The sequence below is a fragment of the Schistocerca nitens genome, chromosome 3, assembly GCF_023898315.1.
Source record: "Schistocerca nitens isolate TAMUIC-IGC-003100 chromosome 3, iqSchNite1.1, whole genome shotgun sequence".
Lineage (NCBI taxonomy): Eukaryota > Metazoa > Arthropoda > Insecta > Orthoptera > Acrididae > Schistocerca > Schistocerca nitens.
The window spans coordinates 895054468-895067021 of NC_064616.1; the positions used below are offsets into that span (position 1 = coordinate 895054468).

General features: G+C 45.7%; 1 long non-coding RNA gene across 1 annotated transcript in view; it reads left to right on the forward strand.

Annotated features, from left to right (window-relative positions):
- Positions 1-11932, forward strand: part of LOC126249807 (uncharacterized) — a 322275-nt gene extending 310343 nt beyond the window's left edge. The window contains exon 3 of the long non-coding RNA XR_007545665.1: positions 11593-11932. This is a non-coding gene — a long non-coding RNA (uncharacterized LOC126249807). The remainder of the gene's footprint in view (positions 1-11592) is intronic.
- Positions 11933-12554: the final 622 nt, after the last annotated feature.

Genomic DNA, 12554 nt, shown 5'->3' on the forward strand with positions numbered 1-12554 from the left:
AATGTCTTTGGCATTTTAACTTACTCGCATTGGGCTGTGGTGGTAGCGCCATTACAAACATTATACTAGTTGTATAGGAATGGTGCACCCCTTTGGACACCTATTAATGGTTTGCCTCAGACTGAATCGATGTTGCATTTGATGTACAAATCAGTAGTTGTATCGTCTTAAATTTTACGGGCATTCTGATTGGAGTTCTGTGCAAGAGAAACTTGCTAGGCTAGGTGGACACATATCAGGTTCTGTAAATGGATTTCCTTCTATTATAGAGCATATCGTTTGTGCGTGGCACACAGTGCCTATCGTAAAATAGGTAAGCATATGCTTGGATTCAAACTGTATGTCTGGGCGTCGGATGCTCCAGACCTATCTCGTGCAGAATAATGTAAGCTGTCGTGGTTGGAGACAGTAGCAGCCAGTCTGTTGAGTCATGACACTGCGTGGTTTCTTACTTATGCGGAACTATGTGACGTCGTGCTTCGAGCGAGCAGTCTGTATTATCATGCAGTCTACTCTTGCTATGGAATGTCGGAACTGCGCCATCGCCTTACCGTAACGCAACAGGATGCGGCCTTGTTCTAAAATTATTGTATGTTACAATGTAAAATTGTTTAATCTTATGACTACGTCTGAAAATTGTGTCGTCTCAAAGAGCCCACCGATTGTGGCTGGACTGATATCGGGCGGGAAGCGAGGGATGCCGCATTCCGCACTGTATGACGTTCCTCAGTGTATGAAGTGTTGGCTGCTGCTCTTGACTCGGAAGCGTAAGTGTGCTCGTCATAGCGGTGCATCATGCGCTCTGCGGGATTCGGTCGCCAGAGTTTGGCTACAGTTTGAGTACAGCCCCAGTCTAACATAACAGTCGCGAAACTTCGCCTCGATTTTGTTGCCTACAGCGCCAGCAGCGCCCCAAGCGGCTGGTAGGTTGAACTGTGAGTTCGGCGCGATCGTGAAAGCGAATAGTGATTGTTTATTTTGATTTATACAATGGTTTTTACCATCGGGAGCGTTTGTAGCGCAATAAATTGCAGCAACAACAGGAAGTAGACACCACAGCTGTCTCTTTTTAGGTTGCCTAAGGATCCTGAGAGGTATATACAGGGTGTTTCAAAAATGACCGGTATATTTGAAACGGTAATAAAAACTAAACGAGCAGCGATAGAAATACACCGTTTGTTGCAATATGCTTAGGACAACAGTACATTTTCAGGCAGACAAACTTTCGAAATTACAGTACTTACAATTGTCAACAACAGATGGCGCTGCGGTCTGGGAAACTCTATAGTACGATATTTTCCACATATCCACCATGCGTAGCAATAATATGGCGTAGTCTCTGAATGAAATTACCCGAAACCTTTGACAACGTGTCTGGCGGAATGGCTTCACATGCAGATGAGATGTACTGCTTCAGCTGTTCAATTGTTTCTGGATTCTGGCGGTACACCTGGTCTTTCAAGTGTTCCCACAGAAAGAAGTCACAGGGGTTCATGTCTGGCGAATAGGGAGGCCAATCCACGCCGCCTCCTGTATGTTTCGGATAGCCCAAAGCAATCATACGATCATCGAAATATTCATTCAGGAAATTAAAGACGTCAGCCGTGCGATGTGGCCGGGCACCATCTTGCATAAACCACGAGGTGTTCGCAGTGTCGTCTAAGGCAGTTTGTACCGCCACAAATTCACGAAGAATGTCCAGATAGCATGATGCAGTAATCGTTTCGGATCTGAAAAATGGGCCAATGATTCCTTTGGAAGAAATGGCGGCCCAGACCAGTACTTTTTGAGGATGCAGGGACGATGGGACTGCAACATGGGGCTTTTCGGTTCCCCATATGCGCCAGTTCTGTTTATTGACAAAGCCGTCCAGGTAAAAATAAGCTTCGTCAGTAAACCAAATGCTGCCCACATGCATATCGCCGTCATCAATCCTGTGCACTATATCGTTAGCGAATGTCTCTCGTGCAGCAATGGTAGCGGCGCTGAGGTGTTGCCGCGTTTGAATTTTGTATGGATAGAGGTGTAACCTCTGGCGCATGAGACGATACGTGGACGTTGGCGTCATTTGGACCGCTGCTGCAACACGGCGAACGGAAACCTGAGGCTTCTGTTGGATCACCTGCTGCACTAGCTGCGCGTTGCCCTCTGTGGTTGCCGTAGGCGGTCGCCCTACCTTTCCAGCACGTTCATCCGTCACGTTCCCAGTCCGTTGAAATTTTTCAAACAGATCCTTTATTGTATCGCTTTTCGGTCCTTTGGTTACATTAAACCTCCATTGAAAACTTCGTCTTGTTGCAACAACACTGTGTTGTAGGCGGTGGAATTCCAACACCAGAAAAATCCTTTGTTCTTAGGAATAAACCATGTTGTCCACAGCACACTTGCACATTGTGAACAGCACACGCTTACAGCAGAAAGACGACGTACAGAATGGCGCACCCACAGACTGCGTTGTCTTCTATATCTTTCACATCACTTGCAGCGCCATCTGTTGTTGAAAATTGTAACTACTGTAATTTCGAAAGTTTGTCCGCCTGAAAATGTACTGTTGTCCCAAGCATATTGCAACAAACGGTGTATTTCTATCGCTGCTCGTTTAGTTTTTATTGCCGTTTCAAATATACCGGTCATTTTTGAAACACCCTGTACCATCATGTTACTAAACTGTATCGTCAGGATTCACTTGCAAACTATATGTGTATAAATGATGAATGTTTCGTTTTAGGAGCAGAAAATGCCTAGTTAATAGCAGACGAGAAGACCTTATGAAGAAAGACCCAGTTTCCCTGTATAATAATATTAGGTTTTGTCCGCTACATTTCAAAGAAAACCAGTTCATGAACGCAGACAATAACAAACTCGTGTGGAATGCAGCACCCACACTGTTTGACATCCCAAATAAGCCACCTCAACTGAGGATGTAGAGGAAGCTGCCACAAAGATTCGACAGTCAATCTAAAGCTGTAAAACAGTCGTATGACACAGAAGCAGCCACTTCAGCTCTCCATGTATCAGTGCCAGATTCGTGCGAATCGTCACCACAGACGTGCTTTGACGATAAAGTGGTTAGATTAAGTGCAGCTGTTCGTGTCTTACAAAAGCGTGTGAAGTGTCAGAATGTGCAGATCGAGCGAAACTATTATGGGACAGGGAAAGTGCCTACAGACAGATTGTTTGAAAATTATTCAAATATTTGGTTTTTCGTGAAATGTAATGTAATCAGCTCATTATAATGTTTTCAGCATATTTCTGCCACTATCTGGCAGTTACTTGACCCACTTAGAATAATATAAAGATTATGGTCGTACTTGTGGCAAGAGGCGACAATGACACACACAGTAGGCCTACAGAACGATAAACGAGCTGTCGATCGCTTTTGCATGTAGAGTTACATGTCTGTGCTTCTTACATGTGAATCTGTGTGTTTATATTCTTTTGATATCAACGTGGTAAGCTGCAATTCTGTCCAATGTCACAAGTGTTTCTTCACGAATGTGTTGTAGCTTGCCACTCTATTCATGGTTTTTGTCCATACTTGCGCTTATTTTAGAATCATTAATAGAAACATATATGCCTTCTGATACAAAGTCCGCATCTCGTGGTCGTGCGGTAGCGTTCTCGCTTCCTGCGCCCGGGTTCCCGGGTTCGATTACCGGCGGGGTCAGGGATTTTCTCTGCCTCGTGATGACTGGGTGTTGTGTGATGTCCTTAGGTTAGTTAGGTTTAAGTAGTTCTAAGTTCTAGGGGACTGATGACCATAGATGTTAAGTCCCATAGTGCTCAGAGTCATTTAAACCATCTGATACTAAACAAACTCTTGGAGACAAGAAAATAACTCGAATACTTCGGAAATTACGTAGGAAATGGATGCAAACAAACAATATGCTTACGACGCGTCTGACGTTCACATTACCTGCCGCTTGGAGCACTAGTGTCGTTCCATATGTCAAACGGCAACAACTTTTACAGCAGTGAGTGTCGCGACTGTTATGTTAGACTGTGGTACAGCCTTGGAGTGTCACACAGCGCAACGCGGCCTCTGGCGGTAGTGGTAGCGGCGGCGGCGGGCCAGCACTGCCCTGGCTCACAGGCTGATTGACGGCGGTACAGCGTCGCTAAACTTCGCGATGCGCGCGGACGAGATCCTTCACTGTGTGGCGTTTGTTTTAATAAAAACGCAGGTGTTCCTGCTACACAGCATATAGTTTGAACCTTAACTTAGGGGGATAAGTCGGAGTGGCGGCACAGGGGTCTTTTCCTTCACCCCGGTGACTGGTTAAACAAAGACGCTAGTGAAGTGATTCAAACATATAGTTAGGAAAGCAGTATGCAGCGATCATACATCTCTGAGTGAATAGGAGTTTGGAAAAACATGTCAAGCAGGACATCTTTTGTCCAGCAGGCAGGCTCTGACCTGCACAAACTTTCTTTGTTGAAAATGGTTCATATGGCTCTAAGCACTATGGGACTTAACATCTGAGGTCATAAGTCCCCTAGAACTTAGAACTACTTAAGCCTAACTAACCTAAGGACATTACACACATACATGCCTGAGGCAGGATTCGAACTTGCGACCGTAGCGGTCGCGCGGTTCCAGACTGAAGCGCCTAGAAGCGCTCGGCCACCAAGGCCGGCGTTCCAGGTCACCCATCTCGGATTCTGATATATTAGAACTGCACCAGTATCTGAAGTCTGGGTCAGTATGCCAGAATTCCACACTTATAAATAGCTCATAAAGTCTTAGCAAGATTCTGAGCCACAGAGCCAGTGCTAGTATTCGAGCTCTGGGTCAATATACCAAAACTCCCCATTCTAAATAGCCCGACAGGTGTGGTCCACTTAGTGGACAATATGCATGGTGTCTGCATAGTGTAGTAGAAAGTTTATTAGTCGGCCATGATGTCTTCATGGAAGGGTACTATGCTGCTGCTCTCAGACCGCCCACACAACATGCAAGACACATATTGCGGCGAGTCGAGGGGGCAGTACTTGGGTGTGGCCTGTGGTATGCGAAGAGGCTCCAGCCTCCAGTTGGCGTCTGGTGAGTGTTAGCGTAGGGCGGTGGTGTGGTGCAGTGTAGAGGTGAAGACAGAGCGCCTTCCCCTTTCCTTCTTGATGCCAGTTAGGAGAAGCAGTGACCACACGCCTCTAGGTGAGCAGTAGCTGGGGAAAACATATCAAGCAGGTCAGAAGACAGGCCTGGACCTGCACAAGCGTCCTTTGCCTCAGTAGTCTTAATGCTACTATTCCAGAACTTGTATTCTGATATCATAGAAACTGTCCAAATACATCAAGTCTAGCCCAGTAATCCAGAATGCTACATTGTTGTAAATAGCTCGACAGATTGAGCTGGATTGTGACGTCATAGAGCTGCTTCAGCATGCCCTGGTCCCCATGTCAAATTCCATCGTGATTCCAGGTCAGCTGTCTTGGATTCTGACCTCATAGTTTGGCTGGTGCTCGTATTTAAGTCTAATATTGTGATATCATAGAGGCTGTCCGACTATTCCAGGTCAGCCAGCATGACAATGTACCATTTTGAATTTCCCACCAATTTATATGTGGGACAACCACTCTACTTCTATAGGAAACACACAAGTGGAATTGGGCTACATCTTGAATTTACCACCAATATTTTGAATTTCCCACCAGAATTTGAATTCCCAGCATTTTATACATAGGTCAGTTGGCCTTTGTCAAATGGGGCCATGAGGTGGGGGTCGTTGGTGACCTACTTTGCTCCAGAACTGTCCTAAAATAACTAATGACACAATTTCAGAACAATCACTGGAAGCAGTTACTTCCATAAAATACACTCCTGGAAATGGAAAAAAGAACACATTGACACCGGTGTGTCAGACCCACCATACTTGCTCCGGACACTGCGAGAGGGCTGTACAAGCAATGATCACACGCACGGCACAGCGGACACACCAGGAACCGCGGTGTTGGCCGTCGAATGGCGCTATCTGCGCAGCATTTGTGCACCGCCACCGTCAGTGTCAGCCGGTTTGCCGTGGCATACGGAGCTCCATCGCAGTCTTTAACACTGGTAGCATGCCGCGACAGCGTGGACGTGAACCGTATGTGCAGTTGACGGACTTTGAGCGAGGGCGTATAGTGGGCATGCGGGAGGCCGGGTGGACGTACCGCCGAATTGCTCAACACGTGGGGCGTGAGGTCTCCACAGTACATCGATGTTGTCGCAAGTGGTCGGCGGAAGGTGCACGTGCCCGTCGACCTGGGACCGGACCGCAGCGACGCACGGATGCACGCCAAGACCGTAGGATCCTACGCAGTGCCGCAGGGGACCGCACCGCCACTTCCCAGCAAATTAGGGACACTGTTGCTCCTGGGGTATCGGCGAGGACCATTCGCAACCGTCTCCATGAAGCTGGGCTACGGTCCCGCACACCGTTAGGCCGTCTTCCGCTCACGCCCCAACATCGTGCAGCCCGCCTCCAGTGGTGTCGCGACAGGCGTGAATGGAGGGACGAATGGAAACGTGTCGTCTTCAGCGATGAGAGTCGCTTCTGCCTTGGTGCCAATGATGGTCGTATGCGTGTTTGGCGCCGTGCAGGTGAGCGCCACAATCAGGACTGCATACGATCGAGGCACACAGAGCCAACACCCGGCATCAAGGTGTGGGGAGCGATCTCCTACACTGGCCGTACACCACTGGTGATCGTCGAGGGGACACTGAATAGTGCACGGTACATCCAAACCGTCATCGAACCCATCGTTCTACCATTCCTAGACCGGCAAGGGAACTTGCTGTTCCAACAGGACAATGCACGTCCGCATGTATCCCGTGCCACCCAACGTGCTCTAGAAGGTGTAAGTCAACTACCCTGGCCAGCAAGATCTCCGGATCTGTCCCCCATTGAGCATGTTTGAGACTGGATGAAGCGTCGTCTCATGCGGTCTGCACGTCCAGCACGAACGCTGGTCCAATTGAGGCGCCAGGTGGAAATGGCATGGCAAGCCGTTCCACAGGACTACATCCAGCATCTCTACGATCGTCTCCATGGGAGAATATCAGCCTGCATTGCTGCGAAAGGTGGATATACACTGTACTAGTGCCGACATTGTGCATGCTCTGTTGCCTGTGTCTATGTGCCTGTGGTTCTGTCAGTGTGATCATGTGATGTATCTGACCCCAGGAATGTGTCAATAAAGTTTCCTCTTCCTGGGACAATGAATTCACGGTGTTCTTATTTCAATTTCCAGGAGTGTATCTAGGAGTATGGATAGTGGAAGGACCACATAAAATTAATCGCGAGTAAAGTAGATGACACACTGAGATTCGTTGGGAGAATCATCAGGAAAAGTAGTCTAACAAAAAAAGAAAGCAGTTTACTACACATTCGTTCGACCAATGGGATCAGTACCATATAGAACCGTAGAGGAGATAGAGAAGATCATTTAGCAAGCGCGAAAGCGTCACGGAGATGCTCAGCCACCTCCAGTGGCAGACGCTGCCTCTATCTACATCTGTTTCTACATCTATATTTATATACTGCGAACCACTGTACAGTGCATGGCGGAGGGCTGCTTCCCGTTCCTTCCACATACGGAGCGCGGGAAGAATGATTGTTTGGATGCCTCTATGCGTGCTATAATGAACCTAATATTGTCCTCAAGACCTATAGGGGAGCGATATATGATGGTTGTAGTATATTCGTACATCATTTAAAGCCGGTTCTGGAAATTATGTTAGTAGACTTCTTCGGTATAGTTTCCATCTGTCTTCACGAGACTGACAGAGCAGTCCTTCTGATACACTATACCGCAGGTCAAACAAACCTGCGACAATTCGTACTGTCCTTCTTTGTAAACATTCAATATTCCCTGTTAGTCCTATTTGGTACGGGTCCGACACACTTGACCAATATTCTAGAATGGGTCGCACGAGTGATCTGTGAGCAATCTCCTTTGTAGACATTGCATTTCCATACTATTCTACCAATAAATCGAAGGTTCAGCCAACTACAGTGATAGACACAGCATCTCTATTTACATCTGTGATCTACTTTCCCTATGACTGAACCTACTTGATCGTTCGGTTTCATGTTCCTACTATGTATTACAAACAGGTATTTGTACGAGTTTCCGATTCCAGCTGTGGGTCACGGATATTATATTCATAGCGTACCATGTTCTTTTCATTTTGTGAAGTACACAATTTTACGTTTCTGGTTATTTAAAGCAAGTTGCCGACCTTTGCACCACTTTGAAATCTCATAAAGATCTGACTAAATATTTGGGCAGTTTCGAACAGACAATGCTTCACTGTAGATAACTGCATCATCTGCGGAAAGTCTGAGGTTATTATTAACACTGTCCTCAAGGGCATTCATGTACAACATGAACGTCAAGGGACCCAACAAACACTTCCCTGGGGTAGTAGACCCAAAGATACTTCTAAATCTGTCGATAACTCTCCATCCAAGGTAACATGCTGCGTCCTCCATACCAAGAAATCCTCACTCCAGTCACAAATTTCACGTGACACCCCCACCCACTCGACCGTACTTTTGATAACAAGCGTAGGTGTGGTATTAGTCAAATATTTTTCGGAAATCGAGGAATACTGCATCTTCCTGACTGCCTTCGTCCATAACTTTCAGGATATCATATGAGAAAAGAACGAGTTAGGTTTCACATGATCTATGTTTCTGAAATCCAAACTGACTTGCATGGATGTGGTCATTTCGTTCGAGATACCTTATTATATTTGAGCTCGGAATATGTTCTAAGATTGTACAACAAATGCATATCAACGATATCTGCGTCTGCATAATTTCTTTGCATTCCCCAATTATGTGCCTGGTAGGGGGTTCATCGAATCACCTTCAAGCTGTTTCTCTACCGTTCCAGTCTCGAACAACGTGCGAGAAAAACGAACACTTAAATCATTCGTGCGAGATCTGATTTCTGTATTTTATTATAATGATCATTTCTCCCTATCGAGGTTGACAACTACAAAATATTTTCTCATTCGGAGGAGAAATTTGGTGACTGAAATTTCATGAGAATATTCGGCCACAACGAAAATCACCTTCGCTTTAATGACTGCCACCCAAATTCGTGTATCGTATCCGTGGCACTTTCTCCACCATTCCGTGATAATACAAAAGTAGGTGCCCTTTCCTGGAACTTTTTCGGTGTTCTCCGTCAGTTCTAACTAATGTGGATCCCACACAGCAGTTCAACTACCCATGTTGTAGACAAGTGTGACCTTTGCTTTCTTCTAGCTACAGCTCAAAATGGTTCAAATGGATCTGAGCACTATGGGACTTAACATCTGAGGTCATCAGTCCCCTAGAACTTAGACTTACTTAAACCTAAGTAATCTAAGGACATCACACACACCCATGCCCGAGGCAGGATTCGAACCTGCGACCGTAGCGGTCGCACGGTTCAAGACCGAAGCGCGTAGAACCGCTCGGCCACATCGGCCGGCCTTCCAGCTACAGGACATGGCTATTTGTTCCAGGGATTTGTGATGGAATACTATAGTTAATAGAGGGGATAACTCAGTCGTAAATTGGGTATAGAATCTGACATCACTTCCATCGGGCCCTAGGGCTTTGTTCAATTTTAACGATTACTGCTCTTTCTCAATGCCACTGACACCGATATCTGTTTCACTCACCTTTTCATTGTTACGAGGATTAAACTGGAACAATATTCCTGGGTTGTCCTTTGTAGAGGAACATTTGAAAACAGATATTAAGCATTTCTGCTTTTGCTTTTCTGCTCACAATTTCAGTTTCTGTCTTTGGTGACATTAACAGCCTTTACAGACGACCAGAATTTAGTTGGGTTTTGTGAAACATCTTTCGACAATATTCCAAGAAAGGCGTTCTGAATCACATTATATTCTTCTTTTAAAATTCAGAGAGCGTACGTTCCTAGAAGAGTCAACCAATATACAGGTCCCCGGACTCGCACACGTTCAGTGGACATTCGCGCCCCGGAGATCATCGCCATCCATTTTTCGTGTGTGTGCCGTCGTGTTTGTGATTCAGTGTTTTTCGCCGTCTACGCTCCTTCGTTCACGTGTGTCGTCTAAATCATCAGAGTTTGTGCACAGTGCCAACAGTTTTCTTGTTTTTCGTCGCGTGTGAACGGATTCATGTTTTTTAATTCTTGTATCTACTGTTTTTTAACCACCATTATGTTACTTTTCTGTCTTCATTGGTTTTCTCTTTTATTGTACTGCTTGTGGCTGAAGAGCGGAGTACCATTTTTCCGCTGCCAGCCCACCTTGTATGAGGTGCAAAATAACAATAAAGAAAAAAAACAATATATTGCTTCCACCTACGTACATCTCACGGAAAGACCATCGAGATAAAATTAGAGAGGTTAGAGCCCACAAAGAGGCTACCCAGCAATCGTTCGTCCCGCAAACCATATATGTGTGGAACAGGAGAAAGAGAAAGTGATGCAGGTATACAAAGTACCCTCAGCCACGCATTGTAGGGTAGCTTGCGGAGTACATATGTAGATGTAGATGATTACCGAAAAACTGTGCCCGTTGTACACTGTGAACTGGCAGTACAGCCGTGGACTGTTCGATCAACAAATACGTCGTCAGAAACTCAAGAATCACACGTCTTCTAGTGCTTTGTTTGACGTACAAACAGCCTAGTTTTAGTTCCGCGTTATTCATCTAGTTTCCTTTTCCTCAAGAGTCTCATAAATCTGGCTCTTTGCAGGTTGTTAGTTTTTGAGGTAGCAGAAGAGCCAACACCGTGGAGGCCGAAATGCACGCGTTTTAGCTCACGCAGGCTGGCGTGAGGAGGGAAGAACTATACTGACGTGAGGTCTGGAACATGACAAGGACTAAGAATTCAGAAAGCGGACGTAATTAGTTTGATACTTAACTTTAATCCATTATTAATGAACGTCGCTCTTGACATTACATGATTCACAATATTATCTATTCAGAATACATTCTTGAAGTAATTATAGTGACTGAATATGGCGCCTTGCTAGGTCGTAGCAAATGACGTAGCTGAAGGCTATGCTAAACTGTCGTCTCTGCAAAAGAGAGTGTATATAGACAGTGAATCATCGCTAGCAAAATCGGCTGTACAACTGGGGCGAGTGCTAGGGAGTCTCTCTAGACTACCTGCCGTGTGGCGGCGCTCGGTCTGCAATCACTAATAGTGGCGACACGCGTGTCCGACGTATACTAACGGACCGCGGCCGATTTAAAGGCTACCACCTAGCAAGTGTGGTGTCTAAATGGTTCAAATGGCTCTGAGCACTATGGGACTTAACATCTATGGTCATCAGTCCCCTAGAACGTAGAACTACTTAAACCTAACTAACCTAAGGACATCACACAACACCCAGTCATCACGAGGCAGAGAAAATCCCTGACCCCGCCGGGAATCGAACCCGGGAACCCGGGCGTGAAGTGTGGTGTCTGTCGGTGACAGCACATTAGTGCTATCCCATCACTTCATCAAAGATGATTAAATGTTGAAATTCAGTTGTTTATTTTCAGTGCTATCTGACGTTTACTTTGGACAGAAAAGCTCAGTGAAAAACTTAGTAATATTTAATCTGTTCCAGAAAAGCGGATGGTGCTGCAGTTCTTGGTCACGCTGCGAGCGGATTGTGCTGACGGGTGTGGCAATGATGGGCTTCACGGCGTCTGCGGAGCTGTTGTTTACTTCTGCTTTTGTGGCGCATTCGAATATGACTGGGTACTGTAGAAAATAATGTATGAGAACCATAAGGAGCAAGTTTGTTGAGATTCACAGCCGGAAAGTATGGTTGTGTAAATTGTCATTTCTCCATCAGATTGTGAAGTAGCCTTTCCTGTGCTTCGTCCAACTTCGTGTCATTATAAAATTGGTTGCATTATACAAGTGTTATTTTTTGTGTAGAGACATACAACACTTTCTGTATAACTGAGATATTAAATAAAAAGACAAGCCTCTTATTAAATTATGATGAAAGCTCGCATGTTCAAGTAGAGTAATTATGTGTCATTATTTGCAGTCGCTTTCATTCGCCGCAGGTCGTCGTTTCTGCAAGGACAAACGCCGTTTTCACCGCTCCTGAACCTGGTGCAATCGTGGAAGACAGTTGCCTTCGAAAAAAGATTTTAAAAGAAGCTGCTGCTACAGCAAGCACATAGAGGTGACAAGTGGCCGATACAGAGGAAGTGCGGACCTCGAAACTCTTGCCCCCACGTTCACGCAAAACCTGCCACGATATGCGACAAAAAGGCGCGTTCTGTACTACCACGTGCCGGTAAATCATGGAAGATCGGGACAGATTACGTCATCGCAGTGTTTTGTATGTGCTCCAATAAGTTGCTAACAGTCTTTCGGATATGGAGCAACACGTCTGTGTAAAGCAGGTAATGTTAACAGGAGAAGTGAAACGCCATATTACCTCTGTCCGAACAGTAAATTCCCACTCCAGTCGTAGAATCTGAATACTCAGAAGTCATCCGTTGATTAATATTAGAGCTTGACATTTCAGCCATCGTTACACTCATTTTGTTTCAAACCGAAGAAAAACTA